General features: G+C 37.6%; 1 pseudogene; it reads right to left on the reverse strand.

The window, feature by feature from the left end:
- Nucleotides 1-3,988: 3,988 nt before the first annotated feature.
- On the reverse strand, nucleotides 3,989-5,709 carry Rsrc1-ps2 (arginine and serine rich coiled-coil 1, pseudogene 2; annotated as a pseudogene).
- Nucleotides 5,710-11,718: the final 6,009 nt, after the last annotated feature.

The following is an 11,718-nucleotide window of genomic DNA, read 5'->3' on the forward strand; positions in this document are numbered from 1 at the left end:
AGGTACCTCAGTAGGATGAGAAATGCAGTGACTTTGGGACACTGAAGAAAAACAATTTAAGGAGAAAGTAAATTTTATATATGTGTATATATATATATATATATAATTTTAATGAAGGAAATGTTTGATCATGAAAACAATAATAACACAAACAGTTTTTCTTTGAAGCCATCTGTTTGAACATTGTGGAAATAAGTGAAGACATTTCCCAACAGCACTGTCACTAGCCTGCGATCAGTGGTTGGGGAATGTCTGTGAAGGTTGTATAACTCAATGTGCCAGAAACACAAGTCCTCATTTCTTGTCGTTTCTTGTCAAGCTTTGGTATGTCTACGTAGTCTAACCACTCTTAAGAAGTAGTCATTTCTGGGAAAGTAAGCAAAATAGGAGTCAGGGTCGTAATGTTAAAGCTGCTGTTGCCTAATTGACAAATGTATTTCAATTCTTTGGAGATTTAATAAGTTAAATCGAACACTTTGAAACAATTTCAGAGACAGTGAATTGGAAGACCTTCAACCGTAATTCCAGTAAACTCTTACATCTTCAACTTATATCCACCTATTCCAAGTCCAGGGAAAGACTCTTGAGGAAAAGATCTCAAAGATAACTGTTTGACTTCCTCAAAACTTCACTCTCATGGGAGAATTAGTCATCAGAGAAGAGACAAGAAGGTGACAACTGCCACAAACAGACAGACTTCTGTTTTACTGAGGTGAGTGACAAGGGATTACTCTCAAGCTATCTTCTTCCTAAAAGGGTAATCCTTCATTTCCAGTGTAATTTAATCTCATCTTCTATCAACAAATGGCCATTTTGCCTTTATTGCAGAGGAACTGTGACCCAAACTATGGCTGTCCTTGGTGCATGTTTGTCTCCCCTGGAATTACTAACTATGTATGTAAATTATCTTTAGGCTTTTGCTTTCCTTTCCATCTCTAATGTTTGTAAACTACTCTGGATTAGCTTCACATTGTCCATAGCTCTCTTGCACAGATTCCCATTTGCTCATTTTTCTCAGTTTCTTTGTTTTTGCACAGGGAGAAGTGAGTTCCATTCACTCCTGAATTCAAACTGAACTGGAGCAATATAGGAAACACTAAGGAGAGAGGACTGTTTTACTGTAAACTGAAAGAAAAAGGTAAAAATTACAAATTATTTTTAAAAGAAGATATGAAATAATAGACAACTGTAGAGATAAAGATAATGTAAAAACAGGAAGGTTACCTTATCTAACAGATATATCATTAGGGACAAATATATAATTCAGACATGTTTAATCTTAGAGATGAAGATATTTTTAAGTTTTATTTTTTATTATTATATCTGAAGGAAGTTATAGAACTGGGTCAAGATAAAGATGTCTTTTAGGGAAGACATGAGGTTCTGTCTTAATGCCATATTAAAGGTCTTCCTAAGAGAATTTGCTAAGGAAGAGAACAGGAAATAGAAATTAGCCTGGCAATTTTATGGACAGTGACCATGAATTTTATCCTTGGCCAGAAGCTGAAAATGTTCTTAAGTTTTGTTCTTCTCTGAACCTATAATTAACTTATTCTAAAAACTCACTTTCACAGTTGTCCACACAGTATATTACTGAGTTTGAATGACAAAGGGCTGGAGTCTGCTGGCATGGGATAGCTTTGGTAAAGATCAATAATTTTTCGACTAGATCTGTGAGCTGTGGATGATTGGAGACAAGAAAGCTTCTGTCACTGACAAGGGCTTCTGACCTCAAGATTACTTTAATATAACTATTTGAACAGCTCAGGTTGTTTATATGGTAGTAACAGTAATTTTTTTTGCTTATAGAAAACATCTTCATACCCACAGATCATCCCATCTTGGTGACCTGTGTATGTGTGGGCTTAGTTAGCTCACAAGTATATAGGAATTTTAATCCAGCAACATGGTTGAAATGATAAGAGATTATGTCCAAACACCTTATAGGTCTATGTGATCTGGCAGAAATGGCACACCTTTAATACATCTAGTTAGAATCTAGACGTGCCTTTAGTACACAACTTTAATTCCAAACAATGTAGGTAAGGTTACTTTGTAGAAGAAAGCAGCCATTTTTACAATTGATATCTAATTAGGTGTTGGGAGGGATGGTGAACAAAGTGATGAATTAGAAAAGAAAATTGTCAGACTGAGCTAGGAGAGAAGAAAATTTTATCAGTACTGTTTTACAGGTTACAGAAAGAGCAAGCTAGTCACCCAGTGAAGACAGAACAATACAGAATAAAAATCCAGAAGATTAGAACACATAGACAATGTTAGTATGAGGCCAAATACAGCAATTCAATCAGAAACCAAAAGGAAACAGGGTTTGAATCAGTCAGCTTGGAGAAGTGTTTTGAGTCATAGCAGCTTAGTTAAACCAACCAACTATAGTTCAGAAAGAATAGAAGGATAAGTTTATTCAGCATTAAACCTCTGAGACAATTGCATCTGGCAAATAAAAGTTACTTTTACACACAGTGTCTTTTCAGTCATCTAGATTTGCATAGTATCTGAATTTTCCATGATTTTATAGACATAGTATGTGTCCTCCTGTACACACTGGTCATCATATCTGACAGAAAAGCCACATCTATCTCTGTAGGCCTAAACAAGTCTAGGATATATCACCATTCATTTTGTGTCTTGTTGCATCAATGTCACTGATATCCCAAGGTATCAAGATACCCCAAGAGAAATGTGAAGCCAGAAGAATGAAGAAATTGACAGGCATCTGGTAAATAATGGAAAAACAGTATCTTAAATCTTGGAATACACAAGGAAGAAGTTATTTTCTAGCAGAGCTCCTTAAAATGTGGCTTATGGAATGGAATTTGTCTGTTCTTCTGTCCTGTATTGTAGCAGGTAAACAAAGACACCAAGTATAGGTGACACCAAGTATAGAGTCCAGTCACTCAAACATAGATGAAATAAGTAAACTTAAGGCCATAGCGAGCTATCTTATTACACTGAAAACTTTACATATAGATTTTATAGTATTTTTCAGAATGTGAACAATGTGCAGAAATACCATGTCCTTTATAACTGTGGGCTTACCAAAAGTTAAGGAATAAATGTTATGAGTATAATAGTGATTATTTTAGTCAAGAGAGTTAACAGGATTTTTAAATAAATTTTTGGTACTATACTTTAGTGTTGTGGCATTTGAATTTAAACCTGAGTCAATAATTGCTATGCTTTAAGTATTTTTTTATAATGATACCTCCTTATTGGATTTTATGGATTTATTTATTTTCAATCAAAAATAAAACTAGAAATAATGTAAAACAGTCTCCTTTCAACATAGCTACATTGCATAAAAAATGTTGCTAGGAGGATATTGGGGAGAAGCAAATTGCATTCAAAATAGAAAATAAATAATAAAAGGGCTATTAACTCAGAGGAATGAACCTGTAATGATATAATTTCAATAGAGGATGCCATTTAAAGATATTTGTGTCATATTCAGGTAACATCTAAAATAATCTTATAACTGAAAGGCACCATAGAAGCAGATCCAATATGGAAATACACATCTCTTTTTTATTTCAACACTTATATTTTTATTATTTGATTTATTTACAGTATACTATGTTCATGCACTCAGAACTTTTATAATAGATTCATTATCCACAATGTTTGATTCAAGCTACCAAGTATTCAGTTGAACATGAGGGAAGAAATGAGTTTTCTTTTTCATGTATTTGGCTAAGTTATTTTTAAGAGTGAAAGTTAATATTGGTATTTAAAACCTAAATATTCACACACAGTTTAGGGGAATGTCAGGGCAGGGAGGTGGGGAGAGGGGGTGTTTGGGGAGGGAGAACCCTCTTATAGACAAAGGGGAAAGGGGATAGGATAGGGGGCTTATTGACAGGAAACCGGGAAAGGGAATAACACTTAAAAGGTAAAAATTATCCAATAAAAATAAGTTAAGAAAAACCCTAAGTTTTCAAGCTTACTGTTAATCCAACCATAAGTCTGCTGCTTAGGTCACAGGGCTGCCTGTGAGTCTTCTTTGTTGGAGAGCAATTAATCTCTTGAGCCACTGTTTTTCAGTTTCAGCTTTTTCAATAAATACATTTAAATGAGCTAGAGAATTGTCATCTTGGTACTTGATAGCCATGGGGATGCAGTCAGGGCCTATGTGCCGAGTGGGTCAACAGCTATGGATGCTGGCCCTGATGCTGGAGTCACATGCTTCACTTCACTTGTTCTACTGACTTTTGGCATCTTTACTTGACCTGAATGTCTGCTGAAAAAAGAGTCACGTTCAATTGCTTCAATTTCTTTTGTTCTTTTTACTTGTTCTACCAGTGTGGCTTGGTCTTCTTTGGTTCTCTTTGGTTCTCTTTGCTTCTTCCTCATTCCTTTCTTTGACTTTTAATGCTTCATCTGCTTTTGCAGCAGCTTCAAGGACCAATTGAAATCTGCTCAGCTAAGGCAGATGTTCTCATCCAACTTTGGTGTTTCCAGAATCCCCGCGTTTGATGCTGTACACTTCTTTGTCTTTGCTTTTATCCTTCTCCTTTTCCCTTTTCTCTTTGTCCAGGACTTTCCGTCCATCTCTGTTCCTGGATCTAATATGAGTTCTTCGGTGACTGACCTTTCACTGCTTCTACTATGTGAGCACGGATGAGGTCTTGACCTGGATCTTCTTGTTCTGCCTTTTGACTGAGACCTTTGAACTCTATAGGATTTCCTTCGGCCCCTGGAATGACTGCGACTTTCTCTTCTTTTTCTTCAGGAGCTGTAAGAAGAGCTGCTGCTGGACCTGCGCCTATATCTTCTCTGATAAGAATGTGAGTAAGGATGACCAAAATGCGGACCAAACTCCTTCTTTAAAAGGGGAACAAGAGTACCCTTAGGAAGTTTAGAACAAAGGCTGAAGGAATGGCCATTCAGAGCCTGCCCCACATGTGGCCCATACATATACAACCACCAAACTAGACAAGATGGATGAAGCAAAGAAGTGCAGGCTGACAGGAACCGGATGTAGATCTCTCCTGAGAGACGCAGCTAGAATACAGCAAATACATAGGCGAATGCCAGCAGCAAACCACTGAATTGAGAACAGGACCCCCGTTGAAGGAATCAGAGAAAGGACTGAAAGAGTTGAAAGGGGTTTGAGACCCCATATGAACAACAATGCCAACTTACCAAAGCTTCCAGGGACTAAGCCACTACCCAAAGACTATACATGGACTGACCCTGGGCTCCAACCTCATAGGTAGCAATGAATATCCTAGTAAGAGCACCAGTGGAAGGGGAAGCCCTTGGTCCTACCAAGACTGAAACTCCAGTGAACGGGATTGTTGGGGGAGGGTGGTAATTGGGGGGAGGATGGGGAGGAGAACACCCATATAGAAGGGGACGGGGAGGGACTAGGGGGATGTTGGCCTGGAAACCGGGAAAGGGAATAACATTTGAAATGTAAATAAGAAATATCCAATTTAATAAAGATGGGAAATTTTTTTTAAAAAATTCCAAGAAAAAAAAAAAAAAGAATGTGAGTGAGGTTGGACCTTGGCCTTCTCCCGCCCTACTTTCAGCTGTATGTTCTGCTGTCTGAAGAGCTGCTTGAAGATGACTCCCTCCAGTGTTTCTTTTTTCTCTTGCTTCAGCTTTCTTCTTCAGTGTCTGAAGACCTTTTGGTTCACACCTCCTGATGTAGGGACCTGGAAACCCCTCCTCTAACCTTGGCGCCATGAGCGTCCTCAGAACTTGCTTCAATTTAAGCTCAGAGCCTTCCTGGTTCTAGCCAGAAATACATCTCTTATTTATTTTTTATTTATCTTTCTTTTCCTTCCTTCCTTCCTTCCTTCCCTTCCTCCCTCCCTCCCTCCCTCCCTTCCTTCCTTCTTTCCTCCCTCCCTCCCCTTCTCTCTCCCCCTTCTCTCTCTCTCTCTCTCTCTCTCTCTCTCTCTCTCTCTCTCTCTCTCTCTCTCTCCCTCTCTCTCTTTCCTTCTGTCTGTTAACATTTCTCTTTCTTTCTTGAAGCTATAGTTTTTATACATGCTAACAAGGACCATATCACAAATCTGCATCTCCATTTTTTCCTTCTACTTCCTGCATCACATATCATAAACTGCTATGTCAAATAAAATGGCAAATGAGGAATGAAAAATTAAAGCATCTTGGGTCATTGAAATGGCTCAGTAACTAGAGGCGTTGTGGTAGTGTACTTGGGATGTCTTTGTAGGCAAGCAGTTTGACCCTGTAAGCAGTAGGAAGGAGGAAGCTCTGGTGTTTGGACAGACTGTGAACCAGAGGAAAGCTTTGGCAATTTCAAGCCTCACCTGTATGAGAAAGATTTTTGACAATTTCTCTTGGGTCTGAGACTATGCCATGTAAATAATTCATGTTCACCAAGGATTTCCTCTACTCTTACTGGTTTACTCAGGCTCCACACATCTCTGTAGTTTTCAAGGCTTTGTAAAACAAGATATAACATGGATTTTATACGTAATTATTTTTACTATAAGGAAAGAGATAAATATCCTTAATTCCGTCATTCACAGGACAAATGATTATTTACATGAAAGGCATGATTCCAAGTTATTTCTTGATGATGTTTACAAACATCTAAAGCCATTAGATAGTTCAGAAAGAATATGGGGTTCTTTCAACAAAATAAACCAGTTTTATTTTCCAACCAAGTACTCTATGGCTCCCTGTATGTTTTGCTGATATTTCCTTAAGTTTGTCATCTCTGCAATGCAAGTCAACGATCCTGAAAGGAAATTGCCAAAAACAAACGAACAAACAAAAATCTAAAATTGGGCACCTTTCAGAGAGGTAAGCAGACATAAATTCCCTTGAAAGAAACTCATTTAAGGAATAGGTTTCTGTGTAATCCTTAGTCGTAGAGTACAGGCTTTCCCACATAGGTGACAGACTGGTTTACCCACAGGGTCAAACCACAGGACTGTTTATGTCATCCATGAGCAAAGTTAGTAGAATTTGAATATTTGTTAAGATTTTATAATAATTTGGTAACAATAGTGTGTGTGTGTGTGTGTGTGTGTGTGTGAGAGAGAGAGAGAGAGAGAGAGAGAGAGAGAGAGAGAGAGTGAGAGAGAGAGAGAGGAGGGAAAGCTGAGAGGGAGAAGGAGATAGAGAACAAGAGAGAGAAGAGAGAAGGGGGACATAGCAAGAAGCATATAATAAAAGACTTGCTTATACACTGAAAGGCATGTTATGTAGGACACTTTTTCTTACCTTTCTTTCTTTCTTTCTTTCTTTCTTTCTTTCTTTCTTTCTTTCTTCCTTCCTTCCTTCCTTCCTCCTTTCTTTCTTTCTTTCTTTCTTTCTTTCTTTCTTTCTTTCTTTCTTTCTTTCTTTCTTTCCTTTAATGAAAATAGAATCTTCTCTCATAATCACGCCCTGATTAATGTTTTCCTTCTCTTCATTCCTCCTAGTTCCCTGTGACTTCTCCTCTCCCCCAGATCCACTCCCCTTCCTTCTCCCTTCAGAAAAGAGCAGGCTGCCAGGAGACATCAACCAAGCACAACTGTACGTGAGGGGTCTGGGGGTACCTGGAAGAGAATGGGAGACAAGGGACATGCAGAAGGCTGCCAAGACAAGAGTTTGATCAAGGCGACAATTTTATTTTTCCCCAAGGCTGAATTTATACCATAACAGGGGTAACAGAGGGAGAGGGGAAATAAGAAATATTTACGCAGGCCAAGGACACAATATTCATGTGGTCAGGGAGTAGGCTGATGTTGACAGGATGTCAGAAAGGTCACAGGTTTGTCGTATTGATTAGTCAGCAGGATGTCTTTATCATATTATTATTTTTCTTTACCACCAGATTTGTATTAGTCTTCTGCAGCTGGCTGGGGATTTTCCATGAACCTAGTCATACTTAGTTCTAACATCAACAATGGAGGGCTAAAGGACATCGCTCCCAACACACAACAAAGCGAAATACAGCAAGACAAGGCAAAAGCCCTCACATGGAGTTGAACAAAGCGACCCTATAGAAGAAAAAGGATCTCAAAAGCAAGAAAAAGAGTCAGAGGTACACCTGCTTCCCAGTTAGTTGGGAGCACTAATGCAAACCTTTGCTATTTTCTTTTCCTTCTCTTTCCAAGTATCAAATTAGTTTTATATTTATTGTTTCCTCATGATATCTTTATGTCAATGACACCTTTCCAGATTTGAAGGTGAAAAAATTCCCCAAATATGCAAGTCCTTGTGCCTTATAGAGCAGCTGGCTTGTACCGTATCCAGGAAGTGAATGTGCACACCTGTGAGTACTTCATAGCCTGTTTTGCTGTAGACATCGCAATCATCCTATGTTGAAAGATTTGTTGTTTGCAGAGCCATCTAAAGCTCACATCAGAAAATATAGGAATCTATATGCATGTATGCATTTCATATGAAAAGAAAAGCTGATTTGCCTTATCATAATTTTTATCCTGGAAATCTTCATAAACCCAATCTTGTGCCTTTGTTTTTTGTCAAGATGATTCATTGTCCTTTCGAGCCTAGACTTTATTCTTTTTATGCAGGAAACTAAATATTTGCAATGACACTCTCCCTTCCGGCTTTTCTCTTCATTGGGGAGAGTGGCTAGACAAGTGTACAAGCATATTGGTCAATCTAACTTGATTGCTTTCCTCAAGCATTGGGCAATTTTAATTTCCTATCACATTTATAGTCGGATTTGAGAAAGGGCAAAATAGGTTAATGAAAGCATTATAATTTCATTCAAATAATATATATTTTAACAGCTCAATTAAAGAAAGGGGTACCAGGGCACCACATTTCAGTTTGCCGTTTGGAAACCATGGCGCTATACTACCTGTAAAGACCTTGAATGCATTCGCACAACTCAAATCATTCTGAAGATATTAGCATCACCATGCATACCTATAAAGTATTCTGTGAAAATAGATCTGTTCCTTTATCTACTTAATTTGTGCTTAATCACATTCCTGTTCATAACTTTTTGTTTTTTGGTTTTCTTTAAGTTAACAATAAGGTATTACATGTCATAGTGGCATTTCTGAACAAAGTATGTTTTAGTATATTTTCTCTCTACTTATCTTTTCTACTTCCCTTTTTGTCTGTCTCTTGTATCCTAGTTTAAAATTTGATTTGATCGCAAATCCTTTTTATTCATGTTGTATGTTTTCTTGAGTAAGTTTATACGTATTACACGCATGCAAGTGATGCCAGAAACTGGAGGAGGGCAACAGAGCTTCTGAAACTAGAGTTAGGGGCGATTTTGAGGAACCTGATGTGGGTGCAGTGGATGCTGTTAGGTCTCCAGTCACCTCGTGCTCTTTGTAAAGTAAAACAACAAAAGCTTCTATTAAAGAACAGGAGTTAGACTCAGTTAGAATTTTGTTTTTGTTGCTTACTAGATATATATCTTTTATACGTAATTAAACCTACATGTCTACCATTGTCTTTAATAAAGAACTTGTAAATATCATTAGCCCCAGGCTGATGGGGCAATGAATAGGCAGTGTGCAGTAACATATTCTATGTACACGTTACATATATGATACATGCATGCTTAACATATACTGTCTAGGATGTTTATTTGGTGTGACCATTATTATTACTTTCTCATTGCCTTTGGGTACAGATGTTTCTGAATTGAAGGTATTTCTTGCTTTTTTATTCCTTAGTATCCAGGCCGGAAAAGAAATAGAATGATAAGCCTTATTCTAGGATTGGATATACACACTAATTAACATGATCTTATACACACTGTCAGTCATGATGTACGTGAGAATTCAAGAGTATTGCTGTTTCACAGAGAAGACATGAAAAAGGCCAAAGAATAAGGACCCTCTGAGCCACATGTACAGCTAGTGCTAAGCCAAATGAGAGCCAAGAGTCACTATTTCTGAAGTACAGTGTTTAGTTCTGCTAATTTTTTACTTTTCTGAGTAACAACATCCCACAAAGTCAGAAGCACTTTTGCTTTTTTCTTAAAATACCTTTCCCAGATCCTGAATTCTAGCTGCTAAACACTGTTCAGGCTTGTAGAGTTTTGCAGAAGGGCTGTCCTCAAGCTTACTCAATTTTAATAAGCCACTAGGACACCTGTGCAGAATTTCTCAAATTTCCAGATGAGTAAGCACCTTCTTGAAGCTGAAAAAAATATTATGGTATCCATTGATTGGAACAAAAAAATTGCTAAAAAGTTGTTCAGCTACACACTTTCTGTAGTATAAAAAACTGAGTGTGGCAAAAATGAAATACTCTCTTCAGCCAAGTTACATACGGAGCATCTGTTCCTTTAGCTACTGTAAATAGAATGAGAATTATTATGAAAGATATTGTCATAGATACATAGATGGATGGTAGAAAGATAGATGCAGCTTAATTTATAAATTTATGAGTGAACCTTGGAATAGCAGAGTAGTCTCAGGTCCAAAACAAACTTGTTTTCATGTGAAATTATTAGATCGGGGGTTGGGTAGTTTACCAGTGTAAGACACTGCACTGTTCTTGTGGTGGACCTGACCAGTTCCTAATACCCAAGTCATGGGATACACAATGGGCTCACATCCCAGACTGGTGGATCCTACAAAGTCTTTTGGTCTTTGTTGATAGTTCATTCAGCAAACCCCCATATACACATACATAATCACATAACTAAGATAAAATGGCTTTAAAATAAAACTATAATATATGATCACAATTATTACATGAGAACAATATTGTTTTAGAATTATTTTCCACCTTCCACACAACTGTGAGAACCCAGGTATTATAATTTTATGTGGATAGGTTAAAATAGCTGTTTCTTTTTCCCTTTTATTGAACGCAGATTTTCTTTATCACATGAATTATGATTATATGATATAATTTTCTTAATATGGTTAAGATAACTTAATTATGGTTCCCTGTCCCCCTAGTCCTCCTCATTTCTTCCCACCTCTTCTACTATCCTGATCTACCCCTTTCTGCTTCTCAAGCAAAGACTTTTAAGGAAAAATAATAAAGTATGATATAATTACATAGTACAAAAGTAACATCAGACTAGGATAAAACAAGCAAACAGAAGACCGCACGAAGCAAGGAAAGGAAAGAGAAACATATAGACTCCGTGCCCCACTGGTTTGCACTCAGGAATCCCATTAAAATGCTCAAGTGGAAGCCATAACATATATGGAGACCCTGTAGTTACCCTACATGTATTTAATATAAATAGAATAAAAGGAATATATTTAAAATAAATAATAAGATTCATAAAAGGAAAAGTCCTAATATGATTTTATGAGACAACAAGGAATTTCCAAAGATGCCACTGTGGCCATCGACTGCTGGGCACGCAGTGTACTTATGAGTAGTTTGTGTCCCTAGTGAGACTCCCTTGGAGAAAACTAACTTTTCATTTGCAAGTGGTTATCAATGAATATTCTTTCTAGTTTAGGGATGGAGGCATGTTCCATTTCTTTCTCATCTACCACCAGATCTGGTACAGACCTGTGCAGGCCCTGTGCATGCTGCTTCAGTCTCTCTGAGTCTGTGTGCATTTTTCTTGTTGATTTAGAGGGTCTTTTTTTTCCTTTTTTTTTTTTCTTGAGGCATTCTATCGAGTCTGGTTCTTACCCCATCTCCTCTCCTGCAGAGCCCGGCAGGGAGGGATTTGATGGGAGATGTCCTATGTAGAGCTGTGTAATCAAGGTTTCTATCTATATAGGTAATGGCTGGTTGTGTCTTTGTATTTGTTCCCATCTGCCACAA

Source organism: Rattus norvegicus, chromosome 11 (genome assembly GCF_021556685.1).
Source record: "Rattus norvegicus strain SHRSP/BbbUtx chromosome 11, alternate assembly SHRSP_T2T, whole genome shotgun sequence".
Classification (NCBI taxonomy): Eukaryota; Metazoa; Chordata; class Mammalia; order Rodentia; family Muridae; genus Rattus; species Rattus norvegicus.